The 21,867-nt window shown below is 43.5% G+C and overlaps 2 non-coding genes across 2 annotated transcripts; both read left to right on the forward strand.

The window, feature by feature from the left end:
* Positions 1 to 10,897: 10,897 nt before the first annotated feature.
* Positions 10,898 to 10,972, forward strand: Trnap-cgg (transfer RNA proline (anticodon CGG)). Its single transcript has one exon. It is a non-coding gene; the product is annotated as a tRNA-Pro (tRNA).
* A 226-nt stretch (positions 10,973 to 11,198) lies between these two features.
* Positions 11,199 to 11,273, forward strand: Trnap-cgg (transfer RNA proline (anticodon CGG)). Its single transcript has one exon. It is a non-coding gene; the product is annotated as a tRNA-Pro (tRNA).
* Positions 11,274 to 21,867: the final 10,594 nt, after the last annotated feature.

Genomic DNA, 21,867 nt, shown 5'->3' on the forward strand with positions numbered 1-21,867 from the left:
TTTTCCTACCTTGTCATCATTCCTTACAGGTAATTTAGCTTCTTAACGCTTTCATTACCATTAATTTAAGTACGGAGAAAACCACATATAAGAACAGAAAATGCAGAATTCATATGGAAATCGAACATAGACCTTCTGTTCAGTAGCCAGTTGCCATGCCCGCTCTGCAAGCGTAGTTTTCGGAGAAGGGTACGTAAGTTGACATCCACGAATTACATGAGGGCTTTTTTTTTTATTTTGACCCACCTGCCCCCTTTGTTGGGTCTATTGAAAAGTTTTGGAGGCTCCTCTCCTCTCATGTGAGGTTTACCCTGTTATTTTTAAATAATTAAATTTATTTCATATGCTCATATTTTTGCTTCACACCACAAAAAATGCCTATTTGGGTTGCTTGGAATTAATTTTATAAAACAAAATGGTATCCCTTATAATAATGGATATTCTCTGAATATTCTCTGCCATTTGGCAGCTTTCAAGACAATTAATTTTTTTTAACTCGTTTTAGTGCACCTTAAAGGTAGTTATCATTTTCACCTCTAATTTCACAGAAAAATTTAGTACATAGATTTAGAAAGTGTGTTAAACGTCGTTTTAATACGTGATTAAAAACATTTTATTTTAAACATGCCAACCCTGATTCGTATTCGGACAGAAAGACAGAGAGACAGAAAGAAATGTTCCTTCAAAATAATATTAATCGTTTTGATGGATCTCTAAAATGTTGACCTTTTATTGATGAAAATGAAATAATCGTATGGCTTTGATGGCCGGGTGCCCACGCCTGGAGAAGTTCGGCCACCGAGATGCAAGCCTTTCCGGTTGAAGTCACACTAGGTGACTTGCGTGTCGATGATGATGCAATGATGATGAGGACAACACAACGCCATATTATATACGCTAAATGTGATTGAATCCTTATTTATTTTGCAGAAGGAATACAACATTGTTCGTGTATTCCTTTCAATCGTATGATTACGTAGCTTTTCAACCTCTCCTTTTATATGGCTTCCCTACGCAAAGGTTTAACTTGTTGCTGACACATTTGTTTCCACTTGTCAGCATGCCGCTTAACATTCACATTGTAAAGGCTTTGATGCAAATGTAATTTGAATACAATAACATCAGCGTTATATGGTTTGCAGAAGACCACGACTGACTCACTGACTCACACGTAGTGATTTCGACCGGTGCGGCAGAGAACTACACGAATGAAATTTGTCACTAGTGCAGCATTTGTTTCAAATCGGGAAATTCCAGGCTTGTACACGACTAAAGCATGCAGTTCAGAGAGGCTATAACAATTGGTGAGCACTTTAATATTCATAATTGGGAGTAATTTTATAAAACATAATGTTACCTGTTATAGTGGCGTATATTATCCGAATTAAAAAGATGTCATGAGATTTTCATTGCTCCCATTTAAATTAGATTTGGTGTGTTTTTCCCAGACCATCGCTCCTCCCAGTTTTGACCTCACATAATTAATGGATATCCCCTTAGCGGCAATCATAGAGATTCATTTTGCAGATTTATCGGAAAATATGTATTTGCTTCCCCCGTATATGATGATAAAAAAATGCTCAGTTTTCAGTTACCTCTCGATCCTGTTAATTTTTCGCCGATGGTGCATCTTGAATTTTAGTAGTTCTTTGCTTCAAATTCAAATGTGTGTGAAATGTTATGGGACTTAACTGCTAAGGTCATCAGTCCCTAAGCTTACACACTACTTAACCTAAATTATCCTAAGGACAAAGACACACAACCATGCCAGAGGGAGGACTCGAACCTCCGCCTTGACCAGCCGTGCAGTCCCTGACTGCAGCGCCTGAGACCGCTCAGCTAATCCCGCGCGGCAGTTCTTTGCTTCAAAACAGGGAAGGAGGGGATTATGAAAGGGGGGAGGGCGAGGGTTGGCCTGGGGGCGTCAGATTGTGCCTAAATATCCTTCACATTAGGTGGTAATCTATCGACCTCACAGACATAAGTTGAATAGATTGACCGTGATTGATGCCTTCCATTGGTCAGCCGAGATCGAGAGGCTGCTTGAAAAATATGAATAAACGTGTTGTAACCACCTTCGATATCGAAAGTTATTTTTGGGTCTGTGAAGCATCCACTGAAACTTCACGTACCAAGGATAAATAACATGTCATGTTAAAGTGATCTCCAATACATCGGGCAAACGCAGCGCTGTATCACGGAACACTGTGTGGAACGCATCATCAGGTGTTTACTGGTGTTTAAGTAGGAGACACACACAGAAGTAAGCAGTGACAGATTGCAGCCTAAATGAAGAACGTAGGACTGGACAGTAATAAGGATCGGCAATAATCTTGCCAATAGGGACAATGGTTATCAACTGAGTTCTGCGTGGACTCCATCAAACAAATAAAGGTCTTAAAAGGGATCTGTTGGATGAGCTAGATATATTCAATAGACTACTTGAAAATGGTAAAAAACCTTTTTTTCCAAATTCGCCAAGAACTGGTTTCTACATTACAGGTAAGACAACGAAATAATGCAGCACATCAAGTATAGAAATCATCACTTACATTGCCTTTACAGACGCAGGCATCCACTAATAATTTATGGTGGTTAAAGTAGAAGTCTACATTCAAACAAACTTTATCTTTATGAGGGCTTGAAGTAATTCAAAGTGGAGATAAATCTGAGACAACTAAATTATAATGAAGATGAACAAAACCGGTTATTATTGTTAAAATAAATGCGTCAGCAGACTATAATAAAAATATCGTAATAAATTTTATTTTGTTTTTGGTGCCTCAGATGACTCTCAAAATCTTCAGTTCCTCATCCTTTAATCGAATAGAGGCTCGCTTACCGAAGAAATCCTCTCCCGTTACTTGTGACGTGATATTTGTTATTACCGACATACAGTCTTACAGCGTGATACAGCTGGCCCTGTCGCTGGTGTTTTCTGCAACCCACGATTTTATAGTTGGCCTCCATAAAACCCGCGTGAGATATTCATGTTCAAAAATGGTTCAAATGGCTCTGAGCACTATGGGACTCAACTTCTGAGGTCATTAGTCCCCTAGAACTTAGAACTAGTTAAACCTAACTAACCTAAGGACATCACAAAGCTCCATGCCCGAGGCAGGTTTCGAACCTGCGACCGTAGCGGTCTTGCGGTTCCAGACTGCAGCGCCTTTAACCGCACGGCGACTTCGGCCGGCTATTCATGTTCTCTTGCTCGCTATGCGCAAACTGTTAGCCCTACAGAAAAAAATAGCAGAGTCTTTTTGTAAGTAATTTAATGGAGTTAAATTTTGTACAGAGGTATATACTCACTAGAGATCGTAGTTTTTGAGTTATTCAGGAAAAATGTGCAAAAACGATCTTCAAATGCACCTCCATTCTGACACTCAGCCACCTCCGGTCAGGATTTCTAGTATGGTATTCATGGCACTCAATAATGTTAACGAAGTAGCCGATTGTTTTGGTGACGTAATAGCCCAATCAATAGAGACCAAGAGTGAATATCGGAAGTAGTTCATGTAGCCGGAAATTTCTGTACAGTGGTAGGAGTGAGTGACGTTACCGCCGGGGTAAAACGCATCCAAATACAAAATATGACTATATTAAATTCCCTACAAAAAGACCGTGCTCAGTTTTCTCTGTGCGACCAACAGTTAGCACGTAGTGAGTGGGAGAATATGAAAATATCGCGTGTGCTTCATGAGGGTCAGATAAAACACTGCGGGTTGCAGAAGACGAAAGAGGTAGGGGCAGCGAAATCTCTGTGTATAACACGAGACATTGCAGCGTCTGTGTTGTTCCGAATTACGATACAATGTTTCTTCGGACATGCATGAATAACACACGCACTGCAATATCGTATTTATCCGCCGACACTGGCAAAGCAACTTTCAAGTAAAATGTCTCCCCTGTACGGAAATATACATAATGGATCTACGAGTACAGGTCACAGACAGATGCCTGCCGACATATGGGAGTTTGGGCCCGGCTGTGAGTCGCACTCGTATTCTCAAATGGTAACGCAAGCGCTCGCTATAAGCGGGAAAGTCCAGTTCGAGTCCCGGTCGGGCACAAATTTTCATTGTCGTCATTCCATTATACAGCTCATGGTTATCTATATCCGCAACTGCGATTACGTTTAATGCAAGCTACATAATGTCACAGTTTGGCGTTGCTAGGAAGTTTCGTCTATCCATACGTTATCACTGCAACATTTTGTTGCTATGCAGTGTTTTGGACTTGTCTATTACGCTCTTGTTCCTCTCCAATTTAACGTGCTGAAATTTCGATGAAATCTAGTCTCCATATGAGCTTTAGTTATTGAAGAGACCGACTGGCAGGCAGAATGCACCGGGACATGGATGACAAAATAACATTTGTAAGAAATAACTTTTATTTGAAAAAAAAATTTTGTATCATTAACATAGGAAGTTACTTTACATATTATCTGAACTGTTCAAAGAAATTAATGAATTCGTGTGTTATTCGTAATGTTTTGCATACCTCAAGTAATTACTCTCACCGCTATTCAAACTTATAAAGCAATTAAATTTTTTTTTTAATTTCACTGCATGCGGTATTTGTGCATGATATTTGTGTTAGCTTTCTTTGTCCTTTGTGCGTAACCTCTAACTGGTTAAAGGTGAGCTGACTACATGCCACGACACTGTAAATTCGTGACGCAATCTGAACAACCTCGGAGTTCTCGCGGTAGTAAAGATAGGAATGCAAAATCACAATTGCTTTAATATGTACGGCGCGGAAGGATTCAGTGACAACTGGGTGCAGATGATCTTTATGGGCAACGATGTAATCTAAAGTAGTTGCCTTTTCTTACTACAAATAAAAAGACCTCCGTATAAGCAGTGAAGTAGTGTGAATTTGGACTCAATTAAAATCTAGTTTGCTACGTAATATGCTCATGTTGGGACAAGATAAAAGGGTGTTTTGATTTAACTTACGACCAAAGTATTGCATCAGAGCATGCTGAGTGCGGGATGCTAACGGTACACCGCACAGACCTTCAAATAATTCCATCTTTGGAAAAACGTCTCTGGGAAAGCAAATCAGTGGCTCTGTGCTATACACACAACAGAAGCCTGTTTAATGGACAAGAATACTGCAATAGAACGTTTGCAATAGTTCAGATAGTTGGACAGAATTATTCGTATGACTCATTTAAGAAATAATTGCTTGTTAAGAGAGAAATACGAACACAAGTCTTATTTCTTCTCACCCTAAGACTATTTTTTCGTCTCAACGTGTCCGCCAAACATTGTTGTTGTTGCCTTCAGTCCTGAGACTGGTTTGAAGCAGCTCTCCATGCTACTCGATCTGTGCAAGCTTCTACATCACCCAGTACTTACTGCAACTTACATCCTTCTGAATCTGCTTAGTGTATTCATCTCTTGGTCTCCCTCTACGATTTTTACCCTCCACGCTGCCCTCCAATGCTAAATTTGTGATCCCCCCATCCCTCAAAACATGTCCTACCAACCGGTCCCTTCTTCTTGTCAAGTTGTGCCACAAACTCCTCTTTTCCCCAATTCTATTCAATACCTCCTCATTAGTTATGTGATCTACCCATGTAATCTTCAGCATTCTTCTGTAGCGCCACATTTCGAATGCTTCTATTCTCTTCTTGTCCAAACTACACTCCTGGAAATGGAAAAAAGAACACATTGACACCGGTGTGTCAGACCCACCATACTTGCTCCGGACACTGCGAGAGGGCTGTACAAGCAATGATCACACGCACGGCACAGCGGACACACCAGGAACCGCGGTGTTGGCCGTCGAATGGCGCTAGCTGCGCAGCATTTGTGCACCGCCGCCGTCAGTGTCAGCCAGTTTGCCGTGGCATACGGAGCTCCATCGCAGTCTTTAACACTGGTAGCATGCCGCGACAGCGTGGACGTGAACCGTATGTGCAGTTGACGGACTTTGAGCGAGGGCGTATAGTGGGCATGCGGGAGGCCGGGTGGACGTACCGCCGAATTGCTCAACACGTGGGGCGTGAGGTCTCCACAGTACATCGATGTTGTCGCCAGTGGTCGGCGGAAGGTGCACGTGCCCGTCGACCTGGGACCGGACCGCAGCGACGCACGGATGCACGCCAAGACCGTAGGATCCTACGCAGTGCCGTAGGGGACCGCACCGCCACTTCCCAGCAAATTAGGGACACTGTTGCTCCTGGGGTATCGGCGAGGACCATTCGCAACCGTCTCCATGAAGCTGGGCTACGGTTCCGCACACCGTTAGGCCGTCTTCCGCTCACGCCCCAACATCGTGCAGCCCGCCTCCAGTGGTGTCGCGACAGGCGTGAATGGAGGGACGAATGGAGACGTGTCGTCTTCAGCGATGAGAGTCGCTTCTGCCTTGGTGCCAATGATGGTCGTATGCGTGTTTGGCACCGTGCAGGTGAGCGCCACAATCAGGACTGCATACGACCGAGGCACACAGGGCCAACACCCGGCATCATGGTGTGGGGAGCGATCTCCTACACTGGCCGTACACCACTGGTGATCGTCGAGGGGACACTGAATAGTGCACGGTACATCCAAACCGTCATCGAACCCATCGTTCTACCATTCCTAGACCGGCAAGCGAACTTGCTGTTCCAACAGGACAATGCACGTCCGCATGTGTCCCGTGCCACCCAACGTGCTCTAGAAGGTGTAAGTCAACTACCCTGGCCAGCAAGATCTACGGATCTGTCCCCCATTGAGCATGTTTGGGACTGGATAAAGCGTCGTCTCACGCGGTCTGCACGTCCGGCACGAACGCTGGTCCAACTGAGGCGCCAGGTGGAAATGGCATGGCAAGCCGTTCCACAGGACTACATCCAGCATCTCTACGATCGTCTCCATGGGAGAATAGCAGCCTGCATTGCTGCGAAAGGTGGATATACACTGTACTAGTGCCGACATTGTGCATGCTCTGTTGCCTGTGTCTATGTGCCTGTGGTTCTGTCAGTGTGATCATGTGATGTATCTGACCCCAGGAATGTGTCAATAAAGTTTCCCCTTCCTGGGACAATGAATTCACGGTGTTCTTATTTCAATTTCCAGGAGTGTATTTATCTTCCATGTTTCACTTCCATGCATGACTACACTCCATACCAATACTTTCAGAAACGACTTCCTGACACTTAAATCTATACTCGATGTTAACAAATTTCTCTTCTCCAGAAACGCTTTCCTTGCCATTGTCAGTCTACATTTTATATCCTCTCTACTTCGACCATCATCAGTTATTTTGCTCCCCTAATAGCAAAACTCCTTTACTACTTTAAGTGTCTCATTTCCTAATCTAATTACCTCAGCATCACCCGACTTAATTTGACTACATTCCATTGTCCTCGTTTTGCTTTTGTTGATGTTCATCTTATATCCTCCTTTCAAGACACTGTCCATTCCGATCAACTGCTCTTCCAAGTCCTTTGCTGTCCCTGACAGAATTACAATGTCATCGGCGAACCTCAACATTTTTATTTCTTCTCCATGGATTTTAATACCTACTCTGAATTTTTCTTTTGTTTCCTTTACTACCTGCTCAATATATAGATTGAATAACATCGGGGAGAGGCTACAACCCTGTCTCACTCACTTCACAACCGCTGCTTCCCTTTCATGCCCCTCGATTCTTATAACTGCCATCTGGTTTCTGTACAAATTGTAAATAGCCTTTCGCTCCCTGTATTTTACCCCTGCTATCTTTAGAATTTGAAAGAGACTGTTCCAGTCAACATTGTCGAAAGCTTTCTTTAAGTCTACAAATGCTAGAAACGTAGGTTTGCCTTTCCTTAATCTATTTCCTAAGATAAGTCGTAGGGTCAGTATTGCCTCACGTGTTCCAACATTTCTACGGAATCCAAACTGATCTTCCCCGAGGTCGGCTTCTACCAGTTTTTCCATTCTTTTGTAAAGAATTCGCGTTAGAATTTTGCAGCAGTGACTTATTAAACTGATATTTCGGTAATTTTCACATCTGTCAACACCTGCTTTCTTTGGGATTGGAATTATTATATTCTTCTTGAAGTTTGAGGGTATTTCACCTGTCTCATTCATCTTGCTCACCAGATGGTAGAGTTTTGTTAAGACTGGCTTTCCCAAGACCGTCAGTAGTTCCAATGGAATGTTATCTACTCCCGGGGCCTTGTTTCGACTCAGGTCTTTCAGTGCTCTGTCAAACTCTTCACGCAGTATCGTGTCTCCCATTTCATCTTCATCAACATCCTCTTCAAACATAGCGTCCTCAATATTCAGTCCCACATAATCCGTTTTCTGGTCTCCCCTACGATTTCTTCCTCTCTGCCACTACCACCATTTATTTGCGCATTAATTACTGATGAGAAATTAACTTCAGTAGATATTCTCCTCTTTTGAAGGATACTTCATGGGCTCTTTTGAGGCCATCCTGGTCACCAGGGAACCTTTCCATCTCTATTTATCTCTATTACAATTTTATTCTGACACCGAACTTTTCGTACATTTCCCTCACTAAATTCCTCACATACTAGTTAACCAGAAATCGTTACAAATTGCTGCACTGTGCTGCCCTCAGTATAATATAGTCTGAGTTGACGATTTCGCATTTCTTGTTATCCACACATTTTACAAATATTGTACATTATTCGTGTGTATCTTGCCCCATAAATCGAAGCAACTAAGGACAGCTCAATAGCGACAGTGATTACACTTTAATTTTAAAATTTGTTTTAAGCGAATCAGAAAATACTGGACAATACTAAATCAATCCTAAGTTGCTTCTTCTTAAGATACAGTAGCTATGTTTGTTAGTTTCTTAGTTTTTTATGAAAATAAATTTTTATTAAAGTAGCACAAGATTACAAATACTGCTATGTGTAATCTGACAGGACTGTGTGCTATTGTCAAAAAGATTTAATAAATGTCGAAGTCAATACTACATTTCATAATTGTGCCCGAAGCGATTTATTCTAAAATTCAGATAACATCCCTGTCTGCAATGTCTGTAAATCTGTCGTCAGGATTTGCTTTTACTCAGTGGGAAGCTGCTGAACAAATTACTTACAAGGGAACCTCCCCATCGCACCCCCCTCAGATTTAGTTATAAGTTGGCACAGTGGACAGGCCTTGAAAAACTGAACACAGATCTATCGAGAAAACAGGAAGAAGTTGTGTGGAACTATGAAAAAAATAAGCAAAATATACAAAGTAAGTAGTCCATGTGCATAGATAGGCAACAGCAAGGAGAACGCGAGATCAGGAACGCCCTGGTCCCGTGCTTAGCGTGAGCAGCTGTGGATCGAGAGGTCCTGGGTTCAAATCTTCCCTTGAGTGAAGTGTTTTTAATTTTTTATTTTCAGACAATTATTATCTGTCACCAGTGTCGTATAGAATATATCAGACGTGTTTTCCTGTGGAGGAATCGGTTGACCTATGACCTTGCGATCAAATGTTTTCGGTTCCCATTGGAGAGGCACGTCCTTTCGTCTACTAATAGCACCGTTTTGCGGTGCGGTCGCAAAACACAGACACTAAACTTATTACAGTGAACAGAGACGTCAATGGACGAACGGACAGATCATAACTTTGCGAAAATAAGGAAAATAAATTTTTCACTCGAGGGAAGATTTGAACCAAGGACCTCCCGTTTCTCTGCTGCTCACGCTGACCACGGGACCACGGACTTCCTACCCTCATGTTCTCCTTGATGTTGCTTATGTCGCACATGGACTACTCACTCTGTACATTTTGCTTATTTTTTTTATAGTTCCACACAACTTCTTCCTGTTTTCTTGATTGATCTGTGTTTAGTTTTTCAAGGCCTATCCACTGTGCCAACTTATAACTAAATCTGAGGGGGGTGCGATGGGGAGGTTCCCTTGTTAGTAAGGCAAATTTAACGCCGTGTAGAAAAATGCGTTAATGCGCTGTCCGCATTTCTTACTCAATGGTTCGGCGAATAAACGTCTTGGAGCTCATCTCAACTGCTGCCTGTGGGAAGCGTCCCTCGTTTTTGTCCCTTTTAATCAAAGGTAGCCATCTCCGCCGTCTGGGAGGAAAATTAATACCTGTGCAACGTCAGAAGAAACCGACATCATGTCGCCGGCGTGTGAGAAACGTGACTCCCTAGGGAAATACCCGAATGAGAGGCATGGACACGGTGGCCGAGATGAGACAATTCCATGAGGCTGCGGTGGAAGTGGCGATGGCATTGCTGATTCGGCCAGACTTGTTCGGTAGCCCGCATTCAGCTTGAGGGCAACCGACTTCATAGGCTGGCGTTTTTGACATGGACGCTGACCAACGGAATTCAAATATTTTCTCTCCGACCGATTAAGGGGATCCAGAATGAGATTTTCACTCTGCAGCGGAGTGTGCGCTGATATGAAACTTCCTGGCAGATTAAAACTGTGTGCCACACTCCGCTGCAGAGTGAAAATCTCATTCTGGAAACATCCCCCAGGCTGTGGCTAAGCCATGTCTTCGCAGTATCCTTTCTTTCAGGAGTGCTAGTTCTGCAAGGTTCGCAGGAGAGCTTCTGTAAAGTTTGGAAAGTAGGAGACGAGGTACTGGCAGAAGTAAAGCTGTGAGTACCGGTCGTGAGTCGTGCTTCGGTTGCTCAGTTGGTAGAGCACTTGCCCGCGGAAGGCAAAGGTCCCGAGTTCGAGTCTCGGTCGGGCACACAGTTTTAATCTGCCAGGAAGTTTCATATCAGCGTACACTCCGCTGCAGAGTGAAAATCTCATTCTGGAAACATCCCCCAGGCTGTGGCTAAGCCATGTCTCCGCAGTATCCTTTCTTTCAGGAGTGCTAGTTCTGCAAGGTTCGCAGGAGAGCTTCTGTAAAGTTTGGAAGGTAGGAGACGAGGTACTGGCAGAAGTAAAGCTGTGAGTACCGGTCGTGAGTCGTGCTTCGGTAGCTCAGTTGGTAGAGCACTTGCCCGCGGAAGGCAAAGGTCCCGAGTTCGAGTCTCGGTCGGGCACACAGTTTTAATCTGCCAGGAAGTTTCATATCAGCGCACACTCCGCTGCAGAGTGAAAATCTCATTCTGGAAACATCCCCCAGGCTGTGGCTAAGCCATGTCTCCGCAGTATCCTTTCTTTCAGGAGTGCTAGTTCTGCAAGGTTCGCAGGAGAGCTTCTGTAAAGTTTGGAAGGTAGGAGATGAGGTACTGGCAGAAGTAAAGCTGTGAGTACCGGTCGTGAGTCGTGCTTCGGTAGCTCAGTTGGTAGAGCACTTGCCCGCGGAAGGCAAAGGTCCCGAGTTCGAGTCTCGGTCGGGCACACAGTTTTAATCTGCCAGCAAGTCTGATTAAGGGGATGTTCCATTGCGATAGAAGATGTGTTGCGAAAAAACTGTTTCTGTAAAATATATTTAGTAAAGAAGAGCATGTTACACGTTTTCCTAGTTATATTTTTAATAAAATGTCAATGGAGAATGCGTAGGACCCTTGCCTAATTCATGTCACTTCCTCGGGCGATTGCATAGGAGCTAACGTGTGGATCAACTTCAACAGCTGCGAAAACATTAATTCCTCCCTCACCTGTTGTCACTTGTTCCTTACTGTTACGTTGTCCTGCTGTTACACTACCACTTTCACGTAACTGGTTGAAGAAGTTGATAAATAATTGTCAACGTGGTTGACTTCTATTGAGACATCTGGTCGAATACACTGTGCAGGAACGAACTGCGTTCTTCCCGCACTCTCCATACATCATGAGCATATCGACTTTTTCTGCATTGGTAAATCCTATCGTTCACTCACGACCTGCGGCTTGGACTGTCACACACTGACTAGCAAGTCACAATGCATTCAAGGAACACGCGAACACACTGTAAGCAAATATAACAACATCGTACTAGCAACCACGCGTGGTGAATGGCACAAACAAGTGTTGGCGTGGGAACTTTTCAAAATACGATATCTCGTAAACGACTGGAATTAGAATGCTGCAGCAAACACCACTGACATGCTAATTTACTTAGCTTTTTGTTTATTAATGTCAATAGGCATTGTTGTATTTTCAAATAGTGTATATGTGCACAAAGAATACTCTTTCTAAATATTATTAAAATCTGTTTATTGGCTAACCCTCACTATCAATCCATTCGGTGAGAACCGCACATCAATAGCATTTTCCAGTTCCGCAATATTTACTGTGCAAGTTGTAGGTGATTCACGATATATGCATTCAGATGTGTCCAAAAATGTGTTTTACGTTCGGAGTGTTTGTCGCGGCTTGGACGACAAGAAGACATCAGGGACTGTCAGTAGGCCACCTATAACTTGCACTCGAAAACATATTCAGTGACAGTAACCACGTTAGGCCGTAGTAGCAACAGATAAATGACACTCAAGGTGACAACGACAAATGTGTTTCTCGCTTCGGAAAGCACTGTCGTTTTGAAAAGTCAGCATTAGAGATAATGAGCTACCACAGTAGCCACAGGTACTCTCTACGACAATCCTGTATACGTATTATCCTGTCAATAAATACTTTCAAACAAATTAAATGCTGTTTGTAATAAGATAATACGAAAAGAAATCTCTTATTCGTAATTAATAAGTTAGTTTCGTAAAATACAGGTGTGAAGCAGGGCGGCCATGATTCTCTTTTGCCTGTGATAGTGAAAAGTCACTTTTATGATGAAATTTTCCACAAAAAATAAGTTTTAGTGCAAAATCTGTACACAATGTAAGAAGCTGGTTAAAACACCTTTCTAATGATTCACTGTGTGATCAATAGTATCCGGACACGTTCAGAAACATACGTTTTTCATATTAGGTGGATCGTACTGCTACCTACTGCCAGGTACTCCATATCAGCGACCTCAGTAGTCATTCGACATCGTGAGAAGGCAAAATGGGGCACTGCGCGAAACTCATGGCCTTCAAACGTGGTCAGGTGATTGTGTCATACGTCTGTAAGCGAGATTTCCACACTCCTAAACATCCATAGGTCCACTGTTTCCCATGTGATAGTGAAGTGGAAACGTGAACGGTCACGTAGAGCACAAAAGCGTACAGGCCGAATTCGTCTGTTGACTGACAGAGACCGCCGACAGTTGAAGAGGGTCGTAATGTATAACATTTATACAGACCATCACACAGGAATTCCAAACTGCATCAGGATCCCCTGCAAATACTATGACAGTTAGGCGGGTGGAGAGAAACCTTGGATTTCATTGTCGAGCTGCTGCTCATAAGCCACACATCACGCCGGTAAATGCCAAACGAGGCCTCGCTTGGTGTAAGGAGCGCAAACGTTGGACGATGGAACAGTCGAAAAACGTTGTGTGGAGTGACGACTCACGGTACACAACGTGGCGATCAGATGGCGGGGTATGGGTATGGCGAATGCCCGGTGAACGTCATCTGCCAGTGTGTGTAGTGCCAACAGTAAAATTCGGAGGTGGTGGTGTTATATTGTGGTCATGCTTTCCATGGAGGGGGCTTGCACCCCTTGTTGTTTTGCGTGGCACTATCACTGCACAGGTCTACATTGATGTTTAAAGCACCTTCTTGCTTCCCACTGTTGAAGAGCAATTCGGTGATGGGGATTGCATCTTTCAACATGATCGAGCACCTGTTCATAATGCACGGCCTGTGGCAGAGTGATTACACGATAACAACATCCCTGTAATGGACTGGCCTGCACAGAGTCCTGACCTGAATCCATCGTCCTGAATGTTTTGGAAAGCTGAATTCGTGCCAGGGCTCACCGACCGACATCGATACCTCTCCTCAGTGCAACACTCCTTGGAGAATGGGCTGCCATTCCCCAAGAAACCTTCCAACACCTGTTTCAACGTATGCCGGCGAGAGTGGAAGCTGTCATCAAGGTTAAGGATGGGCAAACACCATGTTGAGTTCCAGCATTACCGATGGAGATCGCCACGAACTTGTAAGTCATTTTCAGCCAGGTGTCCGGATACTTTTGATCACATAGTGTACATTTATCACTGTACGATTAGTATGTGTTGAGAAAAAGGGATTTTAACTAGAGAAATAATGTATATGATAATACATATACAAATGCCTTGACTGCCATGATATTTAAGTGGAAAAGTAAAATATACCAGTGCCGTATTAATTTTGTGTATCTCAGTAGTTTAGGGAACAATCTTTTGGTTCCGAAGAACCGGTTACCTTACTTTTTGAAGTACTCTTCCACATAATACGGTGGATTGTAAAAGTGAATTAAAAAATTTTATGTTCAGCATCTGCATCCACTCAATTGAGAAGTATCCTCACACAACTGCTAAGGTTTCAGTTTATTTTATAATTAGAATTACCACTCTAATACAACGGTCTTCCATAACGTTAAGTTATTTCATTGTGTTGCACTTAGACTAAATTACATGTGCATTCATGAAGTTTTTACACGCTCCGGAAACTCCGCTTCCAAGATTCCACGGAACACGACTACCGTAATGTAAAATAACGTGTGGGGTGCTATGGTAAGTCCTACTGCTATATCCATGTTATTGTGGAATGTACGTAGTATTCCATTTTATCTTTCGTTCACCCGCGTGTAGGAGAGGTGTAGTGACAGCATCCCTTTTTTACGTTAAGAGTATTGAAATCGTAGAAATCTGACAAGATGTGAGGACTATATAATTCTATATAATTCAGTTTGATCTTCTTGTCACTATGAAGGCTTCTTTAGGGATCACAGAGAGGCCTCTTCGTACTGTTGCAGCTGACGACGAAGTTCATGCTGCTGTGCCTCGATCAGAATGATCGAGATGTTTAACGACCCTTGTCGAGTAAAATGTGTAGGTAGAATGCAATCGTGAAAAAGAAAGTGAAAATAGGATATGTGTACATATCTCTTTTCTTCGTATTCCATGTAACGCCAGACGCAAGTGTTTCTTTGCTATTAATCATTTGTAACCCACTGTACGAGCGAGTACGGAGCGAGTCACACTCACTTTTTGGCATATCTCTACAGCAAGGTATTGACCATAAGCTCACTTTTAACGACTAACCTGTTTTTTCCAGCATAAATTGGAAGGCTTATTTTTTCGACTCATCAGTTTAGCCGAGTTAATAATCGAACGGATGCAAGTTGCTCTATGTGCGATTCGCTCGATATCTGAACGATGCACAGAACTGACGAGTCGCTCATTCTAGAAACAAATTCTATTTAACTTAACAGATCAAACGGATGTCATACACCACAGCATGAAATGGCAGTGAAACTTAACAAACCAACTCAAAACTACGAGTGTAATTCCAGAACTACAGCCTCCTATTTCTTTTGAGTTGAATTTTTAAATGTCCGTGTCAGACTACGCTGGTGTAGTATCAGCTTCCTGCTCCTGTCCAGTTGGTAACGTCGCCCCGCGACAGATAGCAAGAAAATGGAAGCGTTTTTAAATGACAGCTGCTGAACAAACTGTGCCAATTGAAATCCATCAACGACTGCTAAGGGTGTATGAATACGGCACAGTATACGTGAGTGATGTGGGGCATTGGGTCCTGCTTTTCAGTAGTTATGAAAGGGACAAGTCACAACTCAGTCGGTCCTGGTGAAGTGTCATCCATCATAATGAATACCGTCTCTGTCAGAACATCCATGATGACCAGTAGATTATGCCCGAGCAACTGTACGTACAGGTGAATTTTGGCTCTAATGCCTTACAAAGATATTCCTCAAACTGAGGTAAAACAAGCGCTGTGCCACTGTAAGAGGTGCAGAGGCGAGCAAGGGTGTCAGAGCTCACCCCCAGGTCACTACTAACGGCACGACGTCATCATAACACACCTGTGCCCAACATACAAATGACTGCACCATAATTTAAGAATGAAATTAAAAATTAAAATAAGTTTTCCAAACTTCGTCAGTGTATGTTTCAGTATATTAATGTTAACGTTGTAAAATCAAAGAATGATCAACTGAATATGCAAATGCATGTTACAATTAAATGTTACAAATTAAAATCGGCTTTTTAAGAAAAAACAAAGCCGCTAAATATTGTACTCAGAAAGCTAAAAATTCATACGTGACCACGGCTTCATCTAAAAACACCAAGTATGTAATATCAACAAGCTACCTCTATTAGTTTTCAAGCTATTTACTAAAAACGAAATTTTTAACGAAAACGTCCTTATTCATGGTAGATTAAGTATCATGTGTATTTGTAATAGGAAGTTCTAATTACAGCACTCGGTTGCACTCACGAAATAATACAGCTGTGTCACGTTTCAAGACTGTATTGTAAATAATTATGATTACAAGGAATCCTAAAGAGGCAGTTCAAAGGTGATATTCTACTGTCGGTTCCGTTCTAAAAGTTCTAGTTGAGGAAGTTTAAATGCAGTCGAACTAAAACTTTTTCAGTAACTACAGCAAATTATACTCTATTTATATAAAAATTAAGAAGAGTGTAAATGGTTAAAGCGACTGCGATATTTATTAATACGTGTCCCAGTAGTTACTCTTACCTGTGCCTAGGCTAGCTGAGAGCAGATGTTCCGTTCGGCGGTCCGCTGCGCCCCTGTATAAATACAGCCAGAAAGACAGTGGCAAGACACACTCAATACCGAGATATCGAACTGCCCTCTTCAGTCAAACACCCGCGTGCGTTGTGCCTCGGATAACATCGTCGCTGGTGAGATCTGTATCCGCTTTTGGTAGAAGTAGAAAGTGAACTCACGAGGACTGTACACCGTACTTGGTCGCTTGAAATGTTTTTGTGCCGCCCGTAACGTTGACTAAACCGTGTGGCAAGTCACGAGACTATTTTCCGCTTTTAAGGCGAGCAATTAACTTTTGATGGTTAGAAGCCAGGGCGATAGACCATTTTTCTACGAACTTCCCGTAGAGGTCGCCTCTGAATACTTAATATTGCTGTTTCCGATAGAGATCTTAGTTAAAAAAAAAGAACTGAGCTCCACCCGAGCAGGCCATGAAGGCCCAACGGTACAGACCGGCCGCCGTGTCATCCTCAGCACATGGGCGTCACTGGATGAAGATACGGAGGGGCATGTGGTCAGCACACCGCTCTCGCGGCCGTATGTCAGTTTCCGAGACCGGAGCCGCTACTTCTCAATCAAGTAGCTCCTAAGTTTGCCTCACAAGGGCTGAGTGCACCCCGCTTGCCAACAGCGCTAGGCAGACCGGATGGACACCCATCCAAGTGCTAGTCCTGCCCGACAGTGCTCAACTTCGGTGATCTGACGGGAACCGGTGATACCACTACGGCAAGCCCGTTGACAAGTTAGGTTCAATACTAAGACATATTTTGTGCGTATGAACATCTACAAAACATGCCAGTCAGTTAAACCTCAGAACTTTTATTTATAGTCATAGTTCCCGATCCCGCAGAATAAATACCAAGTAGGAGCATTTTCTTTCAGTGAGCTTGAAGAGTAATGTGGACTTGTAGACTGGAATTATGCTCGTTATGTTCTCCATCACTTTCTGGCAGATCACAAAAATAGTTTTCAGGCTCTTTTACACCACTGGCCATTAAAATTGCTACACTAAGAAGAAATGTAGATTATGAACGGGTATTCATTGGACAAATATATTATACTAGAACTGACATGTGATTTTATTTTCACGCAATTTGGGTGTATAGAGCCTGAGAAATCAGTACCCAGAACCTCTGGCCGTAATAACGGCCTTGATACGCCTGGGCATTGAGTCAAACGGAGCTTGGATGGCGTGTACAGGTACAGCTGCCCATGCAGCTTCAACACGATGCCACAGTTCATCAAGAGTAGTGACTGGCGTATTGTGACGAGCCAGTTGCTCGGCCACCATTGACCAGACGTTTTCAATTGGTGAGAGATATGGAGAATGTGCTGGCCAGGGCAGCAGTCGAACATTTTCTGTATCCAGAAAGGCCCGTACAGGACCTGCAACATGCGGTCGTGCATTATCCTGCTAAAATGTAGGGTTTCGCAGGGATCGAATGAAGGGTAGAGCCACGGGTCGTAACACATCTGAAATGTAACGTCCACTGTTCAAAGTGCCGTCAATGCGAACAATAGGTGACCGAGACGTGTAACCAATGGCATCCCATACCATCACGCCGGGTGATACGCCAGTATGGCGATGACGAATACACGCTTCCAATGTGCGTTCACCGCGATGTCGCCAAACACGGATGCGACCATCATGGTGCTGTAAACAGAACCTAGATTCATCCGACAAAATGACGTTTTGCCATTCGTGTACCCAGGTTCGTCGTTGAGTACACCATCGCAGGCGCTCCTGTCTGTGATGCAGCGTCAAGGATAACCGCAGCCATGGTCTCCGAGCTGATAGTCCATGCTGCTGCAAACGTCGTCGAACTGTTCGTGCAGGTGGTTGTTGTCTTGCAAACGTCCCCATCAGCTGATTCAGGGATCGAGACGTGGCTGCGCGATCCGTTACAGCCATGCGGATAAGATGGCTGTCACCTCGACTGCTAGTGATAGGAGGCCGTTGGGATCCAGCACGGCGTTCCGTATTACCCTCCTGAACCCACCGATTCCATATTCTGCTAACAGTCATTGGATCTCGACCAAAGCGAGCAGCAATGTCGCGATACGATAAACCGCAATCGCGATAGGCTACAATCTGACCTTTAACAAAGTCGGAAACGTGATGGTACGCATTTATCCTCCTTACACGAGGCATCACAACAACGTTTCACCAGGCAACGCCGGTCAACTGCTTTTTGTGTATGAGAAATCAGTTGGAAGCTTTCCTCATATCAGCACGTTGTAGGTGTCGCCACCGGCGCCAACCTTGTGTGAATGCTCTGAAAAGCTAATCATTTGCATATCACAGCATCTTCATCGTGTCGGTTAAATTTCGCGTCCTTAGCACGTCATCTTCGTGGTGTAGCAATTTTAATGGCCAGTATTGTGCATGGCGAAGGTAGGTGGAAAGCTCGGACAGATAATTTAAGAATCTTTTCGTAACGAAGTGATGGCCATTTGATTATGACCTGCCGCCACCCAAATCTTGTTACGCAAAGAGTGTGAGATGTGCCCCGCGGATGCTGAAAAGAGACCAAAAAATTATTCATCTAATGGAACGCTGTCTCGATCTGCTGGACAATGAAAGTGACAATCACGGTGATAATTTTCTGGACATCATCATCAATAGATATGAAACACAATGTCACCGTTACAAACCGGAATCGAAAATACAGTCCGTGGAATGGCGACGTGTGTATTCTCTACCAAAAAAGAAGATCAAGACAGCCATCAGCGAACAAATTTTTGTGCGCAATCTTCTGGGATAGGCTATATATTGGAGCCTAAAATAGTTGTCAATTCCTAATGCTACAAGCCAACACTGGTTAGGCAGAAGGCTCGAATGTTCGGAGGAGCAAGAAAAAAAAAAAAAAAAAAAAAGAACTTCTGCATGCTACTTGATAAAGCCAGCCACTACAGTAGGTTTGCGACCAGGGAACCCTTTACCAAACTTGGATGAATCGTCCTACTACATCCGCCGTACAGTCCTGATTTAGCACCTTCAGAATTCCATCTCTTTCGGCCTATGAAAGATGAACTATTTGACCAACGTTTTCTAGACGCAGAAGTTCATCGTTGTCGCGGACGTGGAACTGTGACTAATGATATTGGTAAAAGAAACCACCACATCCGTAGGATAAAAAAAAATATTTCAAACGTGTAGTTTTCGTGCAAGAGTTTTGCCTTCTTCAGGTACACTGTAAGCCAAAAGAGTACTTTCATTCCTCGGCCCTTGTATAGTAGAGCTCAGGGCACACAGTAGTGACAACACGTTGTAGAGTATACACTTCTGGCGTAAGCAATCCACAACAAATAGTATTATCTGGGTTCTACAATACATGGGCCGAGGAATGAAAGTTCTCTTTTGGTTTGTAGTGGACATGAGGATGACGTAATTGGTGCGTCGAAACTAGTCGTTTGAAATAAGTTTCCTTTGATGGTACGGCTGTCATGGTTTGCTTTCTTTATCTAGACTCAGAAGCTGTTGTCAAAGCTGTAACACTTTGACTAGCCTCTGGTTCTGGTTTGTATGAGTGCGGCTTGAAGGCTTTTGTTCATCGTCGGTAAAAGTGCATAATGGGTGGTTGTAACTATGTGTAAAAATGACGGTATGTATCCAGAATGAGATTTTGATTTTGTAGCGGAGTGTGCGCTGATATGAAACTTCCTGGCAGATTAATACTGTGTGCCGGACCGAGACTCGAACTCGGGGCCTTTGCCTTTCGCGGGCAAGTGCTCTACCATCTTTTTATTTTTAGTCTCATTTTGCTCGTTTTCATTCGTTGTATCTGCTCGGGGCGGACGTCGCAAGACGCCCGTTTCAGTTCGTCGTTGATCCATCAACTCAGTTTTTTTTTTATTACAGAGAGCAGCTGACCCTCTGACCAAACACGCTGAGTTACTGCGCCGGCTGTCCAACTGAGCTACCCAAGCACGACTCAGCCCTGTCCTCACAGCTTCACACCTGCCAGTACCTCGTCTCCTACCTTCCAAACTTTACGGAAGCTCTTCTGCGAACCTTGCAGAACTAGCACTCCTGAAAGAAAGGATATTGCGGAGACATGGCTTAGCCACAGCCTGGGGGATGGTTCCAGAATGAGATTTTCACTCTGCAGCGGAGTGTGCGCTGATATGAAACTTCCTGGCAGATTAAAACTGTGTGCCGGACCGAGACTCGAACTCGCGACCTTTTCCCGCGAAAGGCAAAGGTTCCGAGTTCGAGTCTCGGTCCAGCACACAGTTTTAATCTGCCAGGAAGTTTCATGAAGGTATGTAGTTGAAATGTTGCTCTGTTTCACTGTTTTGTGCTTTCTGTATCGACTGAAGTTTCTACGAAATAAATGGGAGGCGATAGTTTGGGAATGACAGTCTCAGATATGCACCACCTGTTTCGTATCTGCATAGCTCGCTGTGATATCCACATGAACCACATGGCTGTGATACAGGTACATAAATAAACTGTAACTGTAAAGGTTTTCTTTTGTTTTTAAATTACCGCTACCAGTCACAAACTTTTTCGAGGTTTACCTCGAAACATGTCGCTAAATAAATAAGTAATACAATAGTTGACAAAGTTTGTGACTGGTAGCGGTAATTTAAAAAAAAGCCTTTACATATTTCTTGAGACAGTCACGGTCGAAAAATAGTCAAAATGGCTTCAAACTGTAACTGGTCGGCCACAATATGAGCTCTGCTCCCCGGTGGAACGTTATGTCACCTTCCTGCAACGACACAGTTTCCGCAGAAAACCTTATCTCGTTTCACGACCTCCGCTATCTACGATGTCCCTCACATCCCACTGGCTCCACTATGGGCAAATCGCTCCCCTCCCCCAGACTACTGCCATCAAGTGAAGCACCTATAAAGGCGAAACCTGCGTCCTGAGGTCACCTATGGCATCAAACACGTCAGTCTCCGCCTCAAATATCCAATGTTCTGGAAGTTCTTGCTAACAGTCTGGAGCGGAAGTCGATGGCGAACTATTCTAGAATTTCTGAAATATTGTACGACACGGAATCGTAGGGATTCTGAAAGCAAATGAAACTATTTACCCGCTACAGGGAGCGATTATAACTAGCATACATAGTGATCAGCAAAATAAATTATCGTTAGAAGGTTTGATGGAGGCTATCGTGGTCAGCAAATCTGTCTGGCTTTATAATGCTTATTGCCATCAATCATGCTAAATTCAATTTGCTCTTTTCCCATATACAACCGTCAAAACAATGCATCAAGACATTCTGGTAGATACAGTATTTCGTGACTTCCGAAAAGCACTGAATTCAGTACCATTCCGACGCTCGGTACTGAAAGTACTTTCACAAGGGGTATCAAACGAAGCCTTTGAATGGATTGAGGATTTATTGGTAGGTAGGGAGGACGCAGCGTGGTATGTCG

Source organism: Schistocerca nitens, chromosome 5 (assembly GCF_023898315.1).
Source record: "Schistocerca nitens isolate TAMUIC-IGC-003100 chromosome 5, iqSchNite1.1, whole genome shotgun sequence".
NCBI lineage: Eukaryota > Metazoa > Arthropoda > Insecta > Orthoptera > Acrididae > Schistocerca > Schistocerca nitens.